The sequence below is a fragment of the Pseudophryne corroboree genome, unplaced genomic scaffold, assembly GCF_028390025.1.
Source record: "Pseudophryne corroboree isolate aPseCor3 unplaced genomic scaffold, aPseCor3.hap2 scaffold_359, whole genome shotgun sequence".
NCBI classification, from domain to species: Eukaryota; Metazoa; Chordata; class Amphibia; order Anura; family Myobatrachidae; genus Pseudophryne; species Pseudophryne corroboree.
In genome coordinates, this window is record NW_026970014.1 from 210,545 (window position 1) to 229,952 (window position 19,408).

Genomic DNA, 19,408 nt, shown 5'->3' on the forward strand with positions numbered 1-19,408 from the left:
GCCCAACTCCTACTTACCTGCCAGGTGAGATACTATGATCATGAAGGTGCTTCTCCCAGGGCAAGGCTCACCCATTGCACTCTGGGTGTGCTGCTCCTGCGGTTTCCCCAAATGTTGGACACTTGACTGCATAATTTGTGTTTCCCCTGGTCGGCTCTCGTATAATTCAGATCTCTTTGTCTCAGGTCTCTCTCCAGCCTAGTTTGCTGTCTGTTTCCACTTCTCTTTTCTTGAGTTGCTCCCTTCTATGCCCTTGCGCACTATCCTGACTTCTCCCGTCTGCTTACTTTGTGCATTCCAACGCACAATGCAAACTACAGGTAGTGCTGCAGGGCCTACACCCTTTAACTTGCCTTACAGAGCAGCTCTGGAGCTGTTACAGTGCCCAGCTGCTGCAAGAAATCAGCTTGAATGTTTCAGGGGCTGGGGCATAGCCCCACACCGAAGGAGGGTGGAGGTGTTTAATGCGAACTAGGGGTCATCCAAGCGCCGCAAAAGGCCGCCATGCCCTGCATACCCCTATTCTCTTTTCATATGCAGATGAGGGTTCCAGCCAACTTTGGCCCACTGCTTGGATGACATCACTGTATGCAAATCCGTCTTCTGCAGACCTTCCCCCAGGAATGCTTGTACTAGTTGTTGCATTTGGTTTGTTGTTTGGGGGTGCTTCAGTATTAGGCAGCCTTCTGCTCTCCCAGGGTTCATTTGAAAATAAGTGTTCTCCCTGCAGTTGTTGTCCCCAGATGAGAGTTCCCTTGTGCTGCCTCAGTTGAATCTCCTTTACTTGACAGAGATATGCCTGAGCAGCGGCCCTCCCCAGCCCTATCCCAAATCATACTTATTTTGCATAGGAGATACCATGGTCATGAAGATTGTTCTCCCAGGGTGAGGTTCATTCATTGCATTCTGGGTATGCTGACCCCTGTGATTTCCCCAAATGTGGGAAACTCGACTGCATTATTTGTGGTAGTGGGGGACTGTGTTTGTGCTTTCCTCTGGTCAGCTCTGGTAAAAGTCAGATTTCTTTGTCTCAGATCTTCCTCTAGCCTTGTTCTTCTTTCGAGAGTTCCCTTGTGCTGCCTCAGTTGGATCTCCTTCACTTGACAGGGGGGTGCCCGAGCAGCGACCCTCCCCAGCTCTAGCCCAACTCCTACTTACCTGCCAGGTGAGATACTATGATCAGGAAGGTACTTCTCCCAGGGCAAGGCTCACCCATTGCACTCTGGGTGTGCTGCTCCTGCGATTTCCCCAAATGTGGGACACTTAACCGCATACTTTGTGTTTCCACTGGTCGGCTTTCATATAATTCAGATCTCTTTGTCTCAGGTCTCTCTCCAGCCTAGTTTGCTGTCTGTTTCCACTTCTTTTTTTTTGAGCCCCTCCCTTCTATACCCTTGTGCACTATCCTGACTTCTCCTCCTGTCTGCTTACTTTGTGCCTTCCAACGCACAATGCGAACTACAGGTAGTGCTGCAGGGCCCACACCCTTTTACTTGCCTTACAGAGCAGCTCTGGAGCTGTTACAGTGCCAAGCTGCTGCAAGAAATCAGCTTGAATGCTTCAGGGGCTGGGGCATTGCCAACATGAGCCCCACACCGAAGGAGGGTGGGGGTGTTTAATGCGAACTAAGGGTCATCCAAGCACCGCAAAAGGCCGCCATGCCCTGCATACCCCTTTTCTCTTTTCATATGCAGATGAGGGTTCCAGCCAACTTTGGCCCACTGCTTGGATGACATCACTGTATGCAAATCCGTCTTCTGCAGACCTTCCCCCAGGAATGCTTGTACTAGTTGTTGCATTTGGTTTGTTGTTTGGGGGTGCTTCAGTATTAGGCAGCCTTCTGCCCTCCCATGTTCATTTGAAAATATGTGTTCTCCCTGCAGTTGTTGTCCCCAGATGAGAGTTCCCTTGTGCTGCCTCTGTTGAATCTCCTTTACTTGACAGAGATGTGCCTGAGCAGCGGCCCTCCCCAGCCCTATCCCAAATCATACTTATTTTGCATAGGAGATACCATGGTCATGAAGATTGTTCTCCCAGGGTGAGGTTCATTTATTGCATTCTGGGTATGCTGACCCCTGTGATTTCCCCAAATGTGGGAAACTCGACTGCATTATTTGTGGTAGTGGGGGACTGTGTTTGTGTTTTCCTCTGGTCAGCTCTGGTAAAAGTCAGATTTCTTTGTCTCAGATCTTCCTCTAGCCTTGTTCTTCTTTCGAGAGTTCCCTTGTGCTGCCTCAGTTGGATCTCCTTCACTTGACAGGGGGGTGCTTGAGCAGCGACCCTCCCCAGCTCTAGCCCAACTCCTACTTACCTGCCAGGTGAGATACTATGATCATGAAGGTGCTTCTCCCAGGGCAAGGCTCACCCATTGCACTCTGGGTGTGCTGTCCCTGTGATTTCCCCAAATGTGGGAAACTTGACTGCATAATTTGTATTTCCACTGGTCGGCTTTCATATAATTCAGATCTCTTTGTCTCAGGTCTCTCTCCAGCCTAGTTTGCTGTCTGTTTCCACTTCTTTTTTTTTTTAGCCCCTCCCTTCTATACCCTTGTGCGCTATCCTGACTTCTCCTCCTGTCTGCTTACTTTGGGCCTTCCAATGCACAATGCAAATTACAGGCAGTGCTGCAGGGCCCACACCCTTTTACTTGCCTTACAGAGCAGCTCTGGAGCTGTTACAGTGCCAAGCTGCTGCAAGAAATCAGCTTGAATGCTTCAGGGGATGGGGCATTGCCAATATGAGCCCCACACCGAAGGAGGGTGGGGGTGTTTAATGCGAACTAAGGGTCATCCAAGCGCCGCAAAAGGCCGCCATGCCCTGCATACCCCTATTCTCTTTTCATATGCAGATGAGGGTTTCAGCCAACTTTGGCCCACTGCTTGGATGACATCACTGTATGCAAATCCGTCTTCTGCAGACCTTCCCCCAGGAATGCTTGTACTAGTTGTTGCATTTGGTTTGTTGTTTGGGGGTGCTTCAGTATTAGGCACCCTTCTGCTCTCCCATGTTCATTTGAAAATAAGTGTTCTCCCTGCAGTTGTTGTCCCCAGATGAGAGTTCCCTTGTGCTGCCTCAGTTGAATCTCCTTTACTTGACAGAGATATGCCTGAGCAGCGGCCCTCCCCAGCCCTATCCCAAATCATACTTATTTTGCATAGGAGATACCATGGTCATGAAGATTGTTCTCCCAGGGTGAGGTTCATTCATTGCATTCTGGGTATGCTGACCCCTGTGATTTCCCCAAATGTGGGAAACTTGACTGCATTATTTGTGGTAGTGGGGGACTGTGTTTGTGCTTTCCTCTGGTCAGCTCTGGTAAAAGTCAGATTTCTTTGTCTCAGATCTTCCTCTAGCCTTGTTCTTCTTTCGAGAGTTCCCTTGTGCTGCCTCAGTTGGATCTCCTTCACTTGACAGGGGGGTGCCCGAGCAGTGACCCTCCCCAGCTCTAGCCCAACTCCTACTTACCTGCCAGGTGAGATACTATGATCAGGAAGGTACTTCTCCCAGGGCAAGGCTCACCCATTGCACTCTGGGTGTGCTGCTCCTGCAATTTCCCCTAATGTGGGACACTTAACTGCATAATTTGTGTTTCCACTGGTCGGCTTTCATATAATTCAGATATCTTTGTCTAAGGTCTCTCTCCAGCCTAGTTTGCTGTCTGTTTCCACTTCTTTTTTTTTTGAGCCCCTCCCTTCTATACCCTTGTGCACTATCCTGACTTCTCTTCCTGTCTGCTTACTTTGTGCCTTCCAACGCACAATGCGAACTACAGGTAGTGCTGCAGGGCCCACACCCTTTTACTTGCCTTACAGAGCAGCTCTGGAGCTGTTACAGTGCCAAGCTGCTGCAAGAAATCAGCTTGAATGCTTCAGGGGCTGGGGCATTGCCAACATGAGCCCCACACCGAAGGAGGGTGGGGGTGTTTAATGCGAACTAAGGGTCATCCAAGCACCGCAAAAGGCCGCCATGCCCTGCATACCCCTTTTCTCTTTTCATATGCAGATGAGGGTTCCAGCCAACTTTGGCCCACTGCTTGGATGACATCACTGTATGCAAATCCGTCTTCTGCAGACCTTCCCCCAGGAATGCTTGTACTAGTTGTTGCATTTGGTTTGTTGTTTGGGGGTGCTTCAGTATTAGGCAGCCTTCTGCCCTCCCATGTTCATTTGAAAATATGTGTTCTCCCTGCAGTTGTTGTCCCCAGATGAGAGTTCCCTTGTGCTGCCTCTGTTGAATCTTCTTTACTTGACAGAGATGTGCCTGAGCAGCGGCCCTCCCCAGCCCTATCCCAATCATACTTATTTTGCATAGGAGATACCATGGTCATGAAGATTGTTCTCCCAGGGTGAGGTTCATTCATTGCATTCTGGGTATGCTGACCCCTGTGATTTCCCCAAATGTGGGAAACTCGACTGCATTATTTGTGGTAGTGGGGGACTGTGTTTGTGTTTTCCTCTGGTCAGCTCTGGTAAAAGTCAGATTTCTTTGTCTCAGATCTTCCTCTAGCCTTGTTCTTCTTTCGAGAGTTCCCTTGTGCTGCCTCAGTTGGATCTCCTTCCCTTGACAGGGGGGTGCCCGAGCAGCGACCCTCCCCAGCTCTAGCCCAACTCCTACTTACCTGCCAGGTGAGATACTATGATCATGAAGGTGCTTCTCCCAGGGCAAGGCTCACCCATTGCACTCCGGGTGTGCTGCCCCTGTGATTTCCCCAAATGTGGGAAACTTGACTGCATAATTTGTATTTCCACTGGTCGGCTTTCATATAATTCAGATCTCTTTGTCTCAGGTCTCTCTCCAGCCTAGTTTGCTGTCTGTTTCCACTTCTTTTTTTTTTGAGCCCCTCCCTTCTATACCCTTGTGCACTATCCTGACTTCTCCTCCTGTCTGCTTACTTTGGGCCTTCCAATGCACAATGCAAATTACAGGCAGTGCTGCAGGGCCCACACCCTTTTACTTGCCTTACAGAGCAGCTCTGGAGCTGTTACAGTGCCAAGCTGCTGCAAGAAATCAGCTTGAATGCTTCAGGGGCTGGGGCATTGCCAATATGAGCCCCACACCGAAGGAGGGTGGGGGTGTTTAATGCGAACTAAGGGTCATCCAAGCGCCGCAAAAGGCCGCCATGCCCTGCATACCCCTATTCTCTTTTCATATGCAGATGAGGGTTCCAGCCAACTTTGGCCCAGTGCTTGGATGACATCACTGTATGCAAATCCGTCTTCTGCAGACCTTCCCCCAGGAATGCTTGTACTAGTTGTTGCATTTGGTTTGTTGTTTGGGGGTGCTTCAGTATTAGGCAGCCTTCTGCCCTCCCATGTTCATTTGAAAATAAGTGTTCTCCCTGCAGTTGTTGTCCCCAGATGAGAGTTCCCTTGTGCTGCCTCAGTTGAATCTCCTTTACTTGACAGAGATATGCCTGAGCAGCGGCCCTCCCCAGCCCTATCCCAAATCATACTTATTTTGCATAGGAGATACCATGGTCATGAAGATTGTTCTCCCAGGGTGAGGTTCATTCATTGCATTCTGGGTATGCTGACCCCTGTGATTTCCCCAAATGTGGGAAACTTGACTGCATTATTTGTGGTAGTGGGGGACTGTGTTTGTGCTTTCCTCTGGTCAGCTCTGGTAAAAGTCAGATTTCTTTGTCTCAGATCTTCCTCTAGCCTTGTTCTTCTTTCGAGAGTTTCCTTGTGCTGCCTCAGTTGGATCTCCTTCACTTGACAGGGGGGTGCCCGAGCAGTGACCCTCCCCAGCTCTAGCCCAACTCCTACTTACCTGCCAGGTGAGATACTATGATCAGGAAGGTACTTCTCCCAGGGCAAGGCTCACCCATTGCACTCTGGGTGTGCTGCTCCTGCGATTTCCCCTAATGTGGGACACTTAACTGCATAATTTGTGTTTCCACTGGTCGGCTTTCATATAATTCAGATCTCTTTGTCTCAGGTCTCTCTCCAGCCTAGTTTGCTGTCTGTTTCCACTTCTTTTTTTTTGAGCCTCTCCCTTCTATACACATGTGCACTATCCTGACTTCTACTCCTGTCTGCTTACTTTGTGCCTTCCAATGCACAATGCGAACTACAGGTAGTGCTGCAGGGCCCACACCCTTTTACTTGCCTTACAGAGCAGCTCTGGAGCTGTTACAGTGCCAAGCTGCTGCAAGAAATCAGCTTGAATGCTTCAGGGGCTGGGGCATTGCCAACATGAGCCCCACACCGAAGGAGGGTGGGGGTGTTTAATGCGAACTAAGGGTCATCCAAGCACCGCAAAAGTCCGCCATGCCCTGCATACCCCTTTTCTCTTTTCATATGCAGATGAGGGTTCCACCCAACTTTGGCCCACTGCTTGGATGACATCACTGTATGCAAATCCGTCTTCTGCAGACCTTCCCCCAGGAATGCTTGTACTAGTTGTTGCATTTGGTTTGTTGTTTGGGGGTGCTTCAGTATTAGGCAGCCTTCTGCCCTCCCATGTTCATTTGAAAATATGTGTTCTCCCTGCAGTTGTTGTCCCCAGATGAGAGTTCCCTTGTGCTGCCTCTGTTGAATCTCCTTTACTTGACAGAGATGTGCCTGAGCAGCGGCCCTCCCCAGCCCTATCCCAATCATACTTATTTTGCATAGGAGATACCATGGTCATGAAGATTGTTCTCCCAGGGTGAGGTTCATTCATTGCATTCTGGGTATGCTGACCCCTGTGATTTCCCCAAATGTGGGAAACTCGACTGCATTATTTGTGGTAGTGGGGGACTGTGTTTGTGTTTTCCTCTGGTCAGCTCTGGTAAAAGTCAGATTTCTTTGTCTCAGATCTTCCTCTAGCCTTGTTCTTCTTTCGAGAGTTCCCTTGTGCTGCCTCAGTTGGATCTCCTTCACTTGACAGGGGGGTGCTTGAGCAGCGACCCTCCCCAGCTCTAGCCCAACTCCTACTTACCTGCCAGGTGAGATACTATGATCATGAAGGTGCTTCTCCCAGGGCAAGGCTCACCCATTGCACTCTGGGTGTGCTGCTCCTGCGATTTCCCCAAATGTGGGACACTTGACTGCATATTTTGTGTTTCCCCTGGTCGGCTCTCGTATAATTCAGATCTCTTTGTCTCAGGTCTCTCTCCAGCCTAGTTTGCTGTCTGTTTCCACTTCTCTTTTCTTGAGCTGCTCCCTTCTATGCCCTTGCGCACTATCCTGACTTCTCCCGTCTGCTTACTTTGTGCCTTCCAACGCACAATGCGAACTACAGGTAGTGCTGCAGGGCCCACACCCTTTTACTTGCCTTACAGAGCAGCTCTGGAGCTGTTACAGTTTCCAGTTGCTGCAAGAAATCAGCTTGAATGCTTAAGGGGCTGGGGCATAGCCAACATGAGCCCCACACCGAAGGAGGGTGGAGGTGTTTAAGGCGAACTAGTGGTCATCCAAGCACCGCAAAAGGCCGCCATGCCCTGCACACCCCTTTTCTCTTTTCATATGCAGACGAGGGTTGAAGCCAACTTTGACCCACTGCTTGGATGACATCACCATATGCAAATCCATCTGCTGCAGGCCTTCCCCCAGGAATGCTTGCACTAGTTGTTGCATTTGGTTTGTTGTTTGAAGGTGCTTCAGTATTGGGCAGCCTTCTGCACTCCCATGTTCATCTGAAAATATGTGTCCTCCCTGCAGTTGTTGTCCCCAGATGAGAGTTCCCTTGTGCTGCCTCAGTTGAATCTCCTTTACTTGACAGAGATATGCCTGAGCAGAGGCCCTCCCCAGCCCTATCCCAAATCATACTTATTTTGCATAGGAGATACCATGGTCAATAATGCAGTCGAGTTTCCCACATTTGGGGAAATCATATGGGTCAGCATACCCAGAATGCAATGAATGATCCTCACCCTGGGAGATCAATCTTCATGACCATGGTATCTCCTATGAAAAATAAGTATGATTTGGGATAGGGCTGGGGAGGGCTGCTGCTCAGGCACATCTCTGTCAAGTAAAGGAGATTCAACTGAGGCAGCACAAGGGAACTCTCATCTGGGGACAACAACTGCAGGGAGAACACATATTTTCAGATGAACATGGGAGGGCAGAAGGCTGCCTAATACTGAAGCACCCCAAACAACAAACCAAATGCAACAACTAGTACAAGCATTCCTGGGGGAAGGTCTGCAGAAGACGGATTTGCATACAGTGATGTCATCCAAGCAGTGGGCCAAAGTTGGCTGGAACCCTCATCTGCATATGAAAAGAGAAAAGGGTTATGCAGGGCATGGCGGCCTTTTGCGGCGCTTGGATGACCCCTAGTTCGCATTAAACACCCCCACCCTCCTTCGGTGTAGGGCTCATGTTGGCCATGCCCCAGCCCCTGAAGCATTTAAGCTGATTTCTTGCAGCAGCTGGGCACTGTAACAGCTCCAGAGCTGCTCTTTAAGGCAAGTAAAAGGGTGTGGGCCCTGCAGCACTACCTGTAGTTCGCATTGTGCGTTGGAAGGCACAAAGTAAGCAGACGGGAGAAGTCAGGATAATGCGCAAGGGCATAGAAGGGAACGGCTCAAGTAAAGAGAAGTGGAAACAGACAGCAAACTAGGCTGGAGAGAGACCTGATACAAAGAGATCTGAATTATACGAGAGCCGACCAGAGGAAACACAAATTATGCAGTCAAGTGTCCCACATTTTGGGAAATCACAGGAGCAGCACACCCAGAGTGCAATGGGTGAGCCTTGCCCTGGGAGAAGCACCTTCCTGATCATAGTATCTCACCTGGCAGGTAAGTAGGAGTTGGTCTAGAGCTGGGGAGGGTCGCTGCTCGGGCACCCCCCTGTCAAGTGAAGGAGATCCAACTGAGGCAGCACAAGGGAACTCTCGAAAGAAGAACAAGGCTAGAGGAAGATCTAAGACAAAGAAATCTGACTTTTACCAGAGCTGACCAGAGGAAAGCACAAACACAGTCCTCCACTACCACAAATAATGCAGTCGACTTTCCCACATTTGGGGAAATTATAGGGGTCAGCATACCCAGAATGCAATGAATGAACCTCACCCTGGGAGATCAATCTTCATGACCATGGTATCTCCTATGCAAAATAAGTATGATTTGGGATAGGGCTGGGGAGGGCCGCTGCTCAGGCACATCTCTGTCAAGTAAAGGAGATTCAACTGAGGCAGCACAAGGGAACTCTCATCTGGGGACAACAACTCCAGGGAGAACACATATTTTCAGATGAACATGGGAGGGCAGAAGGCTGCCTAATACTGAAGCACCCCCAAACAACAAACCAAATGCAACAACTAGTGCAAGCATTCCTGGGGAAAGGCCTGCAGCAGATGGATTTGCATATGGTGATGTCATCCAAGCAGTGAGTCAAAGTTGGCTTCAACCCTCGTCTGCATATGAAAAGAGAAAAGGGGCGTGCAGGGCATGGCGGCCTTTTGCGGCGCTTGGATGACCCCTAGCTCGCATTAAACACCTCCACCCTCCTTCGGTGTGGGGCTCATGTTGGCTATGCCCCAGCCCCTGAAGCATTCAAGCTGATTTCTTGCAGCAGCTGGGCACTGTAACAGCTCCAGAGCTACTCTGTAAGGCAAGTAAAAGGGTGTGGGCCCTGCAGCACTACCTGTAGTTCGCATTGTGCGTTGGAAGGCACAAATTAAGCAGACGGGAGAAGTCAGGATAGTGCGCAAGGGCATAGAAGGGAGCGGCTCAAGAAAAGAGAAGTGGAAACAGACAGCAAACTAGGCTGGAGAGAGACCTGAGACAAAGAGATCTGAATTAAACGAGAGCCGACCAGGGGAAACACAAATTATGCAGTCAAGTTTCCCACATTTGGGGAAATCACAGGAGCAGCACACCCAGAGTGCAATGGGTGAGCCTTGCCCTGGGAGAAGCACCTTCATGATCATAGTATCTCACCTGGCAGGTAAGTAGGAGTTGGGCTAGAGCTGGGGAGGGTCGCTGCTCGGGCACCCCCCTGTCAAGTGAAGGAGATCCAACCGAGGCAGCACAAGGAAACTCTCGAAAGAAGAACAAGGCTAGAAGAAGATCTGAGACAAATAAATCTGACTTTTACCAGAGCTGACCAGAGGAAAGAACAAACACAGTCCCCCACTACCACAAATAATGCAGTCGAGTTTCCCACATTTGGGGAAATCACAGGGGTCAGCATACCTAGAATGCAATGAATGAACCTCACCCTGGGAGAACAATCTTCATGACCATGGTATCTCCTATGCAAAATAAGTATGATTTGGGATAGGGCTGGGGAGGGCCGCTGCTCAGGCACATCTCTGTCAAGTAAAGGAGATTCAACTGAGGCAGCACAAGGGAACTCTCATCTGGGGACAACAACTCCAGGGAGAACACATATTTTCAGATGAACATGGGAGGGCAGAAGGCTGCCTAATACTGAAGCACCCCCAAACAACAAACCAAATGCAACAACTAGTGCAAGCATTCCTGGGGAAAGGCCTGCAGCAGATGGATTTGCATATGGTGATGTCATCCAAGCAGTGAGTCAAAGTTGGCTTCAACCCTCGTCTGCATATGAAAAGAGAAAAGGGGCGTGCAGGGCATGGCGGCCTTTTGCGGCGCTTGGATGACCCCTAGTTCACATTAAACACCTCCACCCTCCTTCGGTGTGGGGCTCATGTTGGCTATGCCCCAGCCCCTGAAGCATTCAAGCTGATTTCTTGCAGCAGCTGGGCACTGTAACAGCTCCAGAGCTGCTCTGTAAGGCAAGTAAAAGGGTGTGGGCCCTGCAGCACTACCTGTAGTTCGCATTGTGCATTGGAAGGCACAAATTAAGCAGACGGGAGAAGTCAGGATAGTGCGCAAGGGCATAGAAGGGAGCGGCTCAAGAAAAGAGAAGTGGAAACAGACAGCAAACTAGGCTGGAGAGAGACCTGAGACAAAGAGATCTGAATTATACGAGAGCCGACCAGGGGAAACACAAATTATGCAGTCAAGTTTCTCACATTTGGGGAAGTCACAGGAGCAGCACACCCAGAGTGCAATGGGTGAGCCTTGCCCTGGGAGAAGCACCTTCATGATCATAGTATCTCACCTGGCAGGTAAGTAGGAGTTGGGCTAGAGCTGGGGAGGGTCGCTGCTCGGGCACCCCCCTGTCAAGTGTAGGAGATCCAACTGAGGCAGCACAAGGAAACTCTCGAAAGAAGAACAAGGCTAGAGGAAGATCTGAGACAAATAAATCTGACTTTTACCAGAGCTGACCAGAGGAAAGAACAAACACAGTCCCCAACTACCACAAATAATGCAGTCGAGTTTCCCACATTTGGGGAAATCATACGGGTCAGCATACCCAGAATGCAATGAATGAACCTCACCCTGGGAGAACAATCTTCATGACCATGGTATCTCCTATGCAAAATAAGTATGATTTGGGATAGGGCTGGGGAGGGCCGCTGCTCAGGCACATCTCTGACAAGTAAAGGAGATTCAACTGAGGCAGCACAAGGGAACTCTCATCTGGGGACAACAACTCCAGGGAGAACACATATTTTCAGATGAACATGGGAGGGCAGAAGGTTGCCTAATACTGAAGCACCCCCAAACAACAAACCAAATGCAACAACTTGTGCAAGCATTCCTGGGGGAAGGCCTGCAGCAGATGGATTTGCATATGGTGATGTCATCCAAGCAGTGGGTCAAAGTTGGCCTCAACCCTCGTCTGAATATGAAAAGAGAAAAGGGGCGTGCAGGGCATGGCAGCCTTTTGCGGCACTTGGATGACCCCTAGTTCGCATTAAACACCTCCACCCTCCTTCGGTGTGTGGGGCTCATGTTGGCTATGCCCCAGCCCCTGAAGCATTCAAGCTGATTTCTTGCCGCAGCTGGGCACTGTAACAGCTCCAGAGTTACTCTGTAAGGCAAGTAAAAGGGCGTGGGCCCTGCAGCACTACCTGTAGTTTGCATTGTGCATTGGAAGGCACAAAGTAAGCAGACGGGAGAAGTCAGGATAGTGCGCAAGGGCATAGAAGGGAGCGGCTCAAGAAAAGAGAAGTGGAAACAGACAGCAAACTAGGCTGGAGAGAGACCTGAGACAAAGAGATCTGAATTATACGAGAGCCGACCAGGGGAAACACAAATTATGCAGTCAAGTTTCCCACATTTGGGGAAATCACATGAGCAGCACACCCAGAGTGCAATGGGTGAGCCTTGCCCTGGGAGAAGCACCTTCATGATCATAGTATCTCACCTGGCAGGTAAGTAGGAGTTGGGCTAGAGCTGGGGAGGGTCGCTGCTCGGGCACCCCCCTGTCAAGTGAAGAAGATCCAACTGAGGCAGCACAAGAGAACTCTCTAAAGAAGAACAAGGCTAGAGGAAGATCTGAGACAAAGAAATCTGTCTTTTACCAGAGCTGACCAGAGGAAAGCACAAACACAGTCCCCCACTACCACAAATAATGCAGTCGAGTTTCCCACATTTGGGGAAATCACAGGGGTCAGCATACCCAGAATGCAATGTATGAACCTCACCCTGGGAGAACAATCTTCATGACCATGGTATCTCCTATGCAAAATAAGAATGATTTGGGATAGGGCTGGGGAGGGCCGCTGCTCAGGCACATCTCTGTCAAGTAAATGAGATTCAACTGAGGCAGCACAAGGGAACTCTCATCTGGGGACAACAACTCCAGGGAGAACACATATTTTCAGATGAACATGGGAGGGCAGAAGGCTGCCTAATACTGAAGCACCCCCAAACAACAAAACAAATGCAACAACTAGTACAAGCATTCCTGGGGGAAGGCCTGCAGCAGATGGATTTGCATATGGTGATGTCATCCAAGCAGTGGGTCAAAGTTGGCTTCAACCCTCGTCTGCATATGAAAAGAGAAAAGGGGCGTGCAGGGCATGGCGGCCTTTTGCGGCGCTTGGATGACCCCTAGTTCGCATTAAACACCTCCACCCTCCTTCGGTGTGGGGCTCATGTTGGCTATGCCCCAGCCCCTGAAGCATTCAAGCTGATTACTTGCAGCAGCTGGGCACTGTAATAGCTCCAGAGCTGCTCTGTAAGGCAAGTAAAAGGGTGTGGGCCCTGCAGCACTACCTGTAGTTCGCATTGTGCGTTGGAAGGCACAAAGTAAGCAGACGGGAGAAGTCAAGATAGTGCGCAAGGGCATAGAAGGGAGCGGCTCAAGAAAAGAGAAGTGGAAACAGACAGCAAACTAGGCTGGAGAGAGACCTGAGACAAAGAGATCTGAATTATACGAGAGCAAACCAGGGGAAACACAAATTATGCAGTCAACTTTCCCACATTTGGGGAAATCGCAGGAGCAGCACACCCAGAGTGCAATGGATGAGCCTTGCCCTGGGAGAAGCACCTTCATGATCATGAAGGTGCTTCTCCCAGGGCAAGGCTCACCCATTGCACTCTGTGTGTGCTGCTCCTGCGATTTCCCCAAATGTGGGAAACTTGACTGCATAATTTGTGTTTCCCCTGGTTGGCTCTCGTATAATTCAGATCTCTTTGTCTCAGGTCTCTCTCCAGCCTAGTTTGCTGTCTGTTTCCACTTCTCTTTTCTTGAGCCGCTCCCTTCTATGCCCTTGCACACTATCTTGACTTCTCCCGTCTGCGTACTTTGTGCCTTCCAACGCACAATGCGAACTACAGGTAGTGCTGCAGGGCCCACGCCCTTTTACTTGCCTTACAGAGTAGCTCTGGAGCTGTTACAGTGCCAAGCTGCTGCAAGAAATCAGCTTGAATGCTTCAGGGGCTGGGGCATGGCCAACATGAGCCCCACACCGAAGGAGGGTGGGGGTGTTTAATGCAAACTAGGGGTCATCCAAGCGCCGCAAAAGGCCGCCATGCCCTGCATACCCCTTTTCTCTTTTCATATGCAGATGAGGGTTCCAGCCAACTTTGGCCCACTGCTTGGCTAACATCACCGTATGCAAATCCATCTTCTGCAGACCTTCCCCAAGGAATGCTTGCACTAGTTGTTGCATTTGGTTTGTTGTTTGGGGGTGCTTCAGTATTAGGCAGCCTTCTGCCCTCCCATGTTCATCTGAAAATATGTGTTCTCCCTGCAGTTGTTGTCCCCAAATGAGAGTTCCCTTGTGCTGCCTCAGTTGAATCTCCTTTACTTGACAAGGGAGGCATTTTGGATTTTTTCTTTGGGTACCCTTACACCTGATGGTCTGAATGAGAGCATCGAACTGAACAACATTGGCAGTCTCTGAAGATTTTATCTATTGATTTACCTAATATATTATTTATTGAATATCCATTTATTGTATGTTTAATAAATAAACAAAATTATTAGAAGTAGCTATTTTGGAAACAGCTTTCCTCTTAGGATGAAACTGTATAATCCTGTTGTGTGTGTTCCTTTAAAGTTCTTTAGTAAAATCCACTAGTAATGATGAACATCAGATTTCTTCCTCCATCCTCTTTTTACACTTTCTCTTGGTTCTATATATATATATTTTTATTTTTATTTTATTTTTTTCCCCTCCTTCTCCCAAAAGGCCCCCCTCCCTCCCCCCCCTCCCTGTTTTAAATTTTAAAATCTTTAAATCTTTAAATCTTCGAATCCTTAAATTGTCTGTTTAATATTTATTTTTTCTTCAATTCTTTTTGTTGTTTAAGCAGCAATGTAATTATTCCAGGGGTTAAAATAATGAAATATAGAAATAATATTAACAAAAATTAAAGGTAAAAATGAATTGATAGAATGATCCCACTAAAAGTAAATAAATAATATGGATGTTAAGCTGAGCGGGTTGGATTCGAACATGGGACTCACTGCATAGAGTGCAGGTGATGTTTCCCCTGCGCCACGAGAGCAGCTTTAGTAGTGGCATGGATTTATGTTACCCTAAAAGGTTTTATATAAGTAAATGGGGATCCTTAGTGCTGAGTTTCTGAATTATGTATATGTGATTCTAGATATGAGGTATTGATTGAAAGATTAGAGGTTAATCTGTATATAGATTATATATTTTCTGTTATTTTTTAAACCACCTTGTTGCTTATTTTATTATTATTTTTAATCACCATGTTGCTTATTTTTATATTATGAAATGCCTTTATATGGGCAAGTGCAATTAGAAAGTTGTTCCATATATGAGTCATTACATGTATGCATCCAATTAGTATATGTATGTATCCAATCAACTAATTAGTAATGCTATTGGTCCGGTGCATTTTAAAAAGAGCCTGCTAGGCTGCTGATGTATCCTCTGACGAAACCGCTCTTGGATAACAGCGGAGAAACGCGTAAGAAGGTGACTACCGGACACTCTGATTGCTGAGATATAAGCCCGTTCATGAACGAGCTACATCACGGCGGACGTCTGATGTAAAGACAGCGGTGAAGGGGAAAAAGCAATTTGAGAGCGAGCAAAAGGAGGTCTCTACCCCACGGCAGGGAGGAATATCCCGACCGCGAGTGCCAATAAGATCCAGCCACGGTTAACGGGGGTCGTAGCATACCGCTGTGTTTCATCAACCATCACAGCGCTCTCCCCCTGTTTTCTTTCATTACTCACGTGAGTTACATATGAACTTTAACTGCAGTAAATAAGAGGCGTTGGTTACAACTGTTGCTGTTCATCCACAAGAAGGAATTTAATGTATCAATTACAATTGGAAAGTAACGATTAAATTACAACAGCTGTATCCAGGAGGTATTTTTGGACACTTTAATAGACATTCCGTTGTCATCAAGGGCAATATGAAATAGATACTGATTACATTTAGATATGGATAGTGGTGCCTATATATGTTGACTCCATTGTATTTTATTGAATGTGGGTTTCTTCTGTCTATATATATTTTTTAAAAATAAAGAGCTTGTATATTTTATTTTTTGCGCTCCCTTGATAACAAGTGTGATTATCTTTAAAATTTGGTTTATTATTGGTAGAACAGTACTACCTATGGGAGCAGCATTTTATAATATATGGTGAAAATTAATAGATGTATAAAGATTAAATAAGCAACAAATTGGTGAAATAGATACGTTTTGATAGGAGCGCTGGGTTCTATATATATATATTGACATATATATATTGACATTTGGTTATATATATGTATAGACTTTATAAATTCTTGACAGAGATGTGCCTGAGCAGCGGCCCTCCCCAGCCCTATCCCAAATCATACTTATTTTGCATAGGAGATACCATGGTCATGAAGATTGTTCTCCCAGGGTGAGGTTCATTCATTGCATTCTGGGTATGCTGATCCCTGTGATTTCCCCAAATGTGGGAAACTGGACTGCATTATTTGTGGTAGTGAGGGACTGTGTTTGTGCTTTCCTCTGGTCAGCTCTGGTAAAAGTCAGATTTCTTTGTCTCAGATCTTCCTCTAGCCTTGTTCTTCTTTCGAGAGTTCCCTTGTGCTGCCTCAGTTGGATCTCCTTCACTTGAAAGGGGGGTGCCCGAGCAGCGACCCTCCCCAGCTCTAGCCCAACTCCTACTTACCTGCCAGGTGAGATACTATGATCATGAAGGTGCTTCTTCCAGGGCAAGGCTCACCCATTGCACTCTGGGTGTGCTGCTCCTGCGGTTTCCCCAAATGTTGGACACTTGACTGCATAATTTGTGTTTCCCCTGGTCGGCTCTCGTATAATTCAGATCTCTTTGTCTCAGGTCTCTCTCCAGCCTAGTTTGCTGTCTGTTTCCACTTCTCTTTTCTTGAGCAGCTCCCTTCTATGCCCTTGCGCACTATCCTGACTTCTCCCGTCTGCTTACTTTGTGCCTTCCAACGCACAATGCAAACTACAGGTAGTGCTGCAGGGCCCACGCCCTTTTACTTGCCTTACAGAGCAGCTCTGGAGCTGTTACAGTGCCCAGCTGCTGCAAGAAATCAGCTTGAATGCTTCAGGGGCTGGGGCATAGCCAACATGAGCCCCACACCGAAGGAGGGTGGAGGTGTTTAATGCGAACTAGGGGTCATCTAAGCGCCGCAAAAGGCCGCCATGCCCTGCACGCCCCTTTTCTCTTTTCATATGCAGACGAGGGTTGAAGCCAACTTTGACCCACTGCTTGGATGACATCACCATATGCAAATCCATCTGCTGCATGCATTTCCCCGGGAATGCTTGCACTAGTTGTTGCATTTGGTTTGTTGTTTGGGGGTGCTTCAGTATTAGGCAGCCTTCTGCCCTACCATGTTCATCTGAAAATATGTGTTCTCCCTGCAGTTGTTGTCCTCAGATGAGAGTTCCCTTGTGCTGCCTCAGTTGAATCTCCTTTACTTGACAGAGATGTGCCTGAGCAGCGGCCCTCCCCAGCCCTATCCCAAATCATACTTATTTTGCATAGGAGATACCATTTTCATGAAGATTGTTCTCCCAGGGTGAGGTTCATTCATTGCATTCTGGGTATGCTGACCCCTGTGATTTCCCCAAATGTGGGAAACTCGACTGCATTATTTGTGGTAGTGGGGGACTGTGTTTGTTCTTTCCTCTGGTCAGCTCTGGTAAAAGTCAGATTTATTTGTCTCAGATCTTCCTCTAGCCTTGTTCTTCTTTCGAGAGTTTCCTTGTGCTGCCTCGGTTTTATCTCCTTCACTTGACAGGGGGGTGCCCGAGCAGCGACCCTCCCCAGCTCTATCCCAAATCTTACTTACCTGCCAGGTGAGATACTATGATCATGAAGGTGCTTCTCCCAGGGCAAGGCTCACCCATTGCACTCTGGGTGTGCTGCTCCTGCGATTTCCCCAAATGTGGGAAACTTGACTGCATAATTTGTGTTTCCCCTGGTCGGCTCTCGTATAATTCAGATCTCTTTGTCTCAGGTCTCTCTCCAGCCTAGTTTGCTGTCTGTTTCCACTTCTCTTTTCTTGAGCCACTCCCTTCTGTGCCCTTGCGCACTATCCTGACTTCTCCCGTCTGCTTAATTTGTGCCTTCCAACGCACAATGCGAACTACAGGTAGTGCTGCAGGGCCCACACCCTTTTACTTGCCTTACAGATCAGCTCTGGAGCTGTTACAGTGCCCAGCTGCTGCAAGAAATCAGCTTGAATGCTTCAGGGGCTGGGGCATAGCCAACATGAGCCCCACACCGAAGGAGGGTGGAGGTGTTTAATGCGAACGAGGGGTCTTCCAAGCGCCGCAAAAGGCTGCCATGCCCTGCACGCCCCTTTTCTCTTTTCATATGCAGACGAGGGTTGAAGCCATCTTTGACCCACTGCTTGGATGACATCACCATATGCAAATCCATCTGCTGCAGGCCTTCCCCCAGGAATGCTTGCACAAGTTGTTGCATTTGGTTTGTTGTTTGGGGGTGCTTCAGTATTAGGCAACCTTCTGCCCTCCCATGTTCATCTGAAAATATGTGTTCTCCCTGGAGTTGTTGTCCCCAGCTGAGAGTTCCCTTGTGCTGCCTCAGTTGAATCTCCTTTACTTGACAGAGATGTGCCTGAGCAGCGGCCCTCCCCAGCCCTATCCCAAATCATACTTATTTTGCATAGGAGATACCATGGTCATGAAGATTGTTCTCCCAGGGTGAGGTTCAGTCATTGCATTCTGGGTATGCTGACCCCTGTGATTTCCCCAAATGTGGGAAACTTGACTGCATTATTTGTGGTAGTGGGGGACTGTGTTTGTGCTTTCCTCTGGTCAGCTCTGGTAAAAGTCAGATTTCTTTGTCTCAGATCTTCCTCTAGCTTTGTTCTTCTTTCGAGAGTTCCCTTGTGCTGCCTCAGTTGGATCTCCTTCACTTGACAGGGGGGTGCCCGAGCAGCGACCCTCCCCAGCTCTAGCCCAACTCCTACTTACCTGCCAGGTGAGATACTATGATCATGAAGGTGCTTCTCCCAGGGCAAGGCTCACCCATTGCACTCTGGGTGTGCTGCTCCTGCGGTTTCCCCAAATGTTGGACACTTGACTGCATAATTTGTGTTTCCCCTGGTCGGCTCTCGTATAATTCAGATCTCTTTGTCTCAGGTCTCTCTCCAGCCTAGTTTGCTGTCTGTTTCCACTTCTCTTTTCTTGAGCCACTCCCTTCTATGCCCTTGCGCACTATCCTGACTTCTCCCGTCTGCTTAATTTGTGCCTTCCAACGCACAATGCGAACTACAGGTAGTGCTGCAGGGCCCACACCCTTTTACTTGCCTTACAGATCAGCTCTGGAGCTGTTACAGTGCCCAGCCGCTGCAAGAAATCAGCTTGAATGCTTCAGGGGCTGGGGCATAGCCAACATGAGCCCCACACCGAAGGAGGGTGGAGGTGTTTAATGCGAACTAGGGGTCTTCCAAGCGCCGCAAAAGGCTGCCATGCCCTGCACGCCCCTTTTCTCTTTTCATATGCAGACGAGGGTTGAAGCCAACTTTGACCCACTGCTTTGATGACATCACCATATGCAAATCCATCTGCTGCAGGCCTTCCCCCAGGAATGCTTGCCTAGTTGTTGCATTTGGTTTGTTGTTTGGGGGTGCTTCAGTATTAGGCAGCCTTCTGCCCTCCCATGTTCA

General features: G+C 48.5%; 29 non-coding genes across 29 annotated transcripts; 20 read left to right on the top strand and 9 right to left on the bottom strand.

Annotated features, from left to right (window-relative positions):
- Window positions 1–9: 9 nt before the first annotated feature.
- On the top strand, window positions 10–172 carry LOC135020823 (U1 spliceosomal RNA). Its single transcript, XR_010218173.1, has one exon. It is a non-coding gene; the product is annotated as a U1 spliceosomal RNA (small nuclear RNA).
- Window positions 173–834: 662 nt separating this feature from the next.
- LOC135020843 (U1 spliceosomal RNA) lies at window positions 835–998 on the top strand. The gene has a single exon (XR_010218194.1). It is a non-coding gene; the product is annotated as a U1 spliceosomal RNA (small nuclear RNA).
- A 152-nt stretch (window positions 999–1,150) lies between these two features.
- Window positions 1,151–1,313, top strand: LOC135020834 (U1 spliceosomal RNA). The gene has a single exon (XR_010218184.1). It is a non-coding gene; the product is annotated as a U1 spliceosomal RNA (small nuclear RNA).
- A 674-nt stretch (window positions 1,314–1,987) lies between these two features.
- LOC135020872 (U1 spliceosomal RNA) lies at window positions 1,988–2,151 on the top strand. The gene has a single exon (XR_010218221.1). It is a non-coding gene; the product is annotated as a U1 spliceosomal RNA (small nuclear RNA).
- Window positions 2,152–2,303: 152 nt separating this feature from the next.
- Window positions 2,304–2,466, top strand: LOC135020798 (U1 spliceosomal RNA). Its single transcript, XR_010218149.1, has one exon. It is a non-coding gene; the product is annotated as a U1 spliceosomal RNA (small nuclear RNA).
- Window positions 2,467–3,141: 675 nt separating this feature from the next.
- Window positions 3,142–3,305, top strand: LOC135020858 (U1 spliceosomal RNA). The gene has a single exon (XR_010218208.1). It is a non-coding gene; the product is annotated as a U1 spliceosomal RNA (small nuclear RNA).
- A 152-nt stretch (window positions 3,306–3,457) lies between these two features.
- On the top strand, window positions 3,458–3,620 carry LOC135020810 (U1 spliceosomal RNA). Its single transcript, XR_010218161.1, has one exon. It is a non-coding gene; the product is annotated as a U1 spliceosomal RNA (small nuclear RNA).
- Window positions 3,621–4,294: 674 nt separating this feature from the next.
- LOC135020852 (U1 spliceosomal RNA) lies at window positions 4,295–4,458 on the top strand. The gene has a single exon (XR_010218202.1). It is a non-coding gene; the product is annotated as a U1 spliceosomal RNA (small nuclear RNA).
- A 152-nt stretch (window positions 4,459–4,610) lies between these two features.
- Window positions 4,611–4,773, top strand: LOC135020805 (U1 spliceosomal RNA). The gene has a single exon (XR_010218156.1). It is a non-coding gene; the product is annotated as a U1 spliceosomal RNA (small nuclear RNA).
- Window positions 4,774–5,448: 675 nt separating this feature from the next.
- Window positions 5,449–5,612, top strand: LOC135020859 (U1 spliceosomal RNA). Its single transcript, XR_010218209.1, has one exon. It is a non-coding gene; the product is annotated as a U1 spliceosomal RNA (small nuclear RNA).
- Window positions 5,613–5,764: 152 nt separating this feature from the next.
- Window positions 5,765–5,927, top strand: LOC135020815 (U1 spliceosomal RNA). The gene has a single exon (XR_010218166.1). It is a non-coding gene; the product is annotated as a U1 spliceosomal RNA (small nuclear RNA).
- A 673-nt stretch (window positions 5,928–6,600) lies between these two features.
- Window positions 6,601–6,764, top strand: LOC135020853 (U1 spliceosomal RNA). Its single transcript, XR_010218203.1, has one exon. It is a non-coding gene; the product is annotated as a U1 spliceosomal RNA (small nuclear RNA).
- Window positions 6,765–6,916: 152 nt separating this feature from the next.
- On the top strand, window positions 6,917–7,079 carry LOC135020801 (U1 spliceosomal RNA). The gene has a single exon (XR_010218152.1). It is a non-coding gene; the product is annotated as a U1 spliceosomal RNA (small nuclear RNA).
- Window positions 7,080–8,579: 1,500 nt separating this feature from the next.
- Window positions 8,580–8,742, bottom strand: LOC135020806 (U1 spliceosomal RNA). The gene has a single exon (XR_010218157.1). It is a non-coding gene; the product is annotated as a U1 spliceosomal RNA (small nuclear RNA).
- A 152-nt stretch (window positions 8,743–8,894) lies between these two features.
- On the bottom strand, window positions 8,895–9,058 carry LOC135020778 (U1 spliceosomal RNA). Its single transcript, XR_010218129.1, has one exon. It is a non-coding gene; the product is annotated as a U1 spliceosomal RNA (small nuclear RNA).
- A 671-nt stretch (window positions 9,059–9,729) lies between these two features.
- Window positions 9,730–9,892, bottom strand: LOC135020795 (U1 spliceosomal RNA). Its single transcript, XR_010218146.1, has one exon. It is a non-coding gene; the product is annotated as a U1 spliceosomal RNA (small nuclear RNA).
- A 152-nt stretch (window positions 9,893–10,044) lies between these two features.
- Window positions 10,045–10,208, bottom strand: LOC135020875 (U1 spliceosomal RNA). The gene has a single exon (XR_010218224.1). It is a non-coding gene; the product is annotated as a U1 spliceosomal RNA (small nuclear RNA).
- A 671-nt stretch (window positions 10,209–10,879) lies between these two features.
- LOC135020826 (U1 spliceosomal RNA) lies at window positions 10,880–11,042 on the bottom strand. Its single transcript, XR_010218176.1, has one exon. It is a non-coding gene; the product is annotated as a U1 spliceosomal RNA (small nuclear RNA).
- Window positions 11,043–11,194: 152 nt separating this feature from the next.
- LOC135020780 (U1 spliceosomal RNA) lies at window positions 11,195–11,358 on the bottom strand. The gene has a single exon (XR_010218131.1). It is a non-coding gene; the product is annotated as a U1 spliceosomal RNA (small nuclear RNA).
- Window positions 11,359–12,031: 673 nt separating this feature from the next.
- LOC135020816 (U1 spliceosomal RNA) lies at window positions 12,032–12,194 on the bottom strand. Its single transcript, XR_010218167.1, has one exon. It is a non-coding gene; the product is annotated as a U1 spliceosomal RNA (small nuclear RNA).
- Window positions 12,195–12,346: 152 nt separating this feature from the next.
- LOC135020866 (U1 spliceosomal RNA) lies at window positions 12,347–12,510 on the bottom strand. Its single transcript, XR_010218215.1, has one exon. It is a non-coding gene; the product is annotated as a U1 spliceosomal RNA (small nuclear RNA).
- Window positions 12,511–13,181: 671 nt separating this feature from the next.
- LOC135020837 (U1 spliceosomal RNA) lies at window positions 13,182–13,345 on the bottom strand. The gene has a single exon (XR_010218188.1). It is a non-coding gene; the product is annotated as a U1 spliceosomal RNA (small nuclear RNA).
- On the top strand, window positions 13,286–13,449 carry LOC135020839 (U1 spliceosomal RNA). Its single transcript, XR_010218190.1, has one exon. It is a non-coding gene; the product is annotated as a U1 spliceosomal RNA (small nuclear RNA).
- A 2,640-nt stretch (window positions 13,450–16,089) lies between these two features.
- Window positions 16,090–16,253, top strand: LOC135020779 (U1 spliceosomal RNA). Its single transcript, XR_010218130.1, has one exon. It is a non-coding gene; the product is annotated as a U1 spliceosomal RNA (small nuclear RNA).
- Window positions 16,254–16,405: 152 nt separating this feature from the next.
- Window positions 16,406–16,568, top strand: LOC135020828 (U1 spliceosomal RNA). The gene has a single exon (XR_010218178.1). It is a non-coding gene; the product is annotated as a U1 spliceosomal RNA (small nuclear RNA).
- Window positions 16,569–17,239: 671 nt separating this feature from the next.
- LOC135020870 (U1 spliceosomal RNA) lies at window positions 17,240–17,403 on the top strand. The gene has a single exon (XR_010218219.1). It is a non-coding gene; the product is annotated as a U1 spliceosomal RNA (small nuclear RNA).
- Window positions 17,404–17,555: 152 nt separating this feature from the next.
- LOC135020791 (U1 spliceosomal RNA) lies at window positions 17,556–17,718 on the top strand. Its single transcript, XR_010218142.1, has one exon. It is a non-coding gene; the product is annotated as a U1 spliceosomal RNA (small nuclear RNA).
- A 671-nt stretch (window positions 17,719–18,389) lies between these two features.
- Window positions 18,390–18,553, top strand: LOC135020864 (U1 spliceosomal RNA). The gene has a single exon (XR_010218213.1). It is a non-coding gene; the product is annotated as a U1 spliceosomal RNA (small nuclear RNA).
- A 152-nt stretch (window positions 18,554–18,705) lies between these two features.
- LOC135020824 (U1 spliceosomal RNA) lies at window positions 18,706–18,868 on the top strand. Its single transcript, XR_010218174.1, has one exon. It is a non-coding gene; the product is annotated as a U1 spliceosomal RNA (small nuclear RNA).
- The last annotated feature ends 540 nt before the right edge of the window (window positions 18,869–19,408 follow it).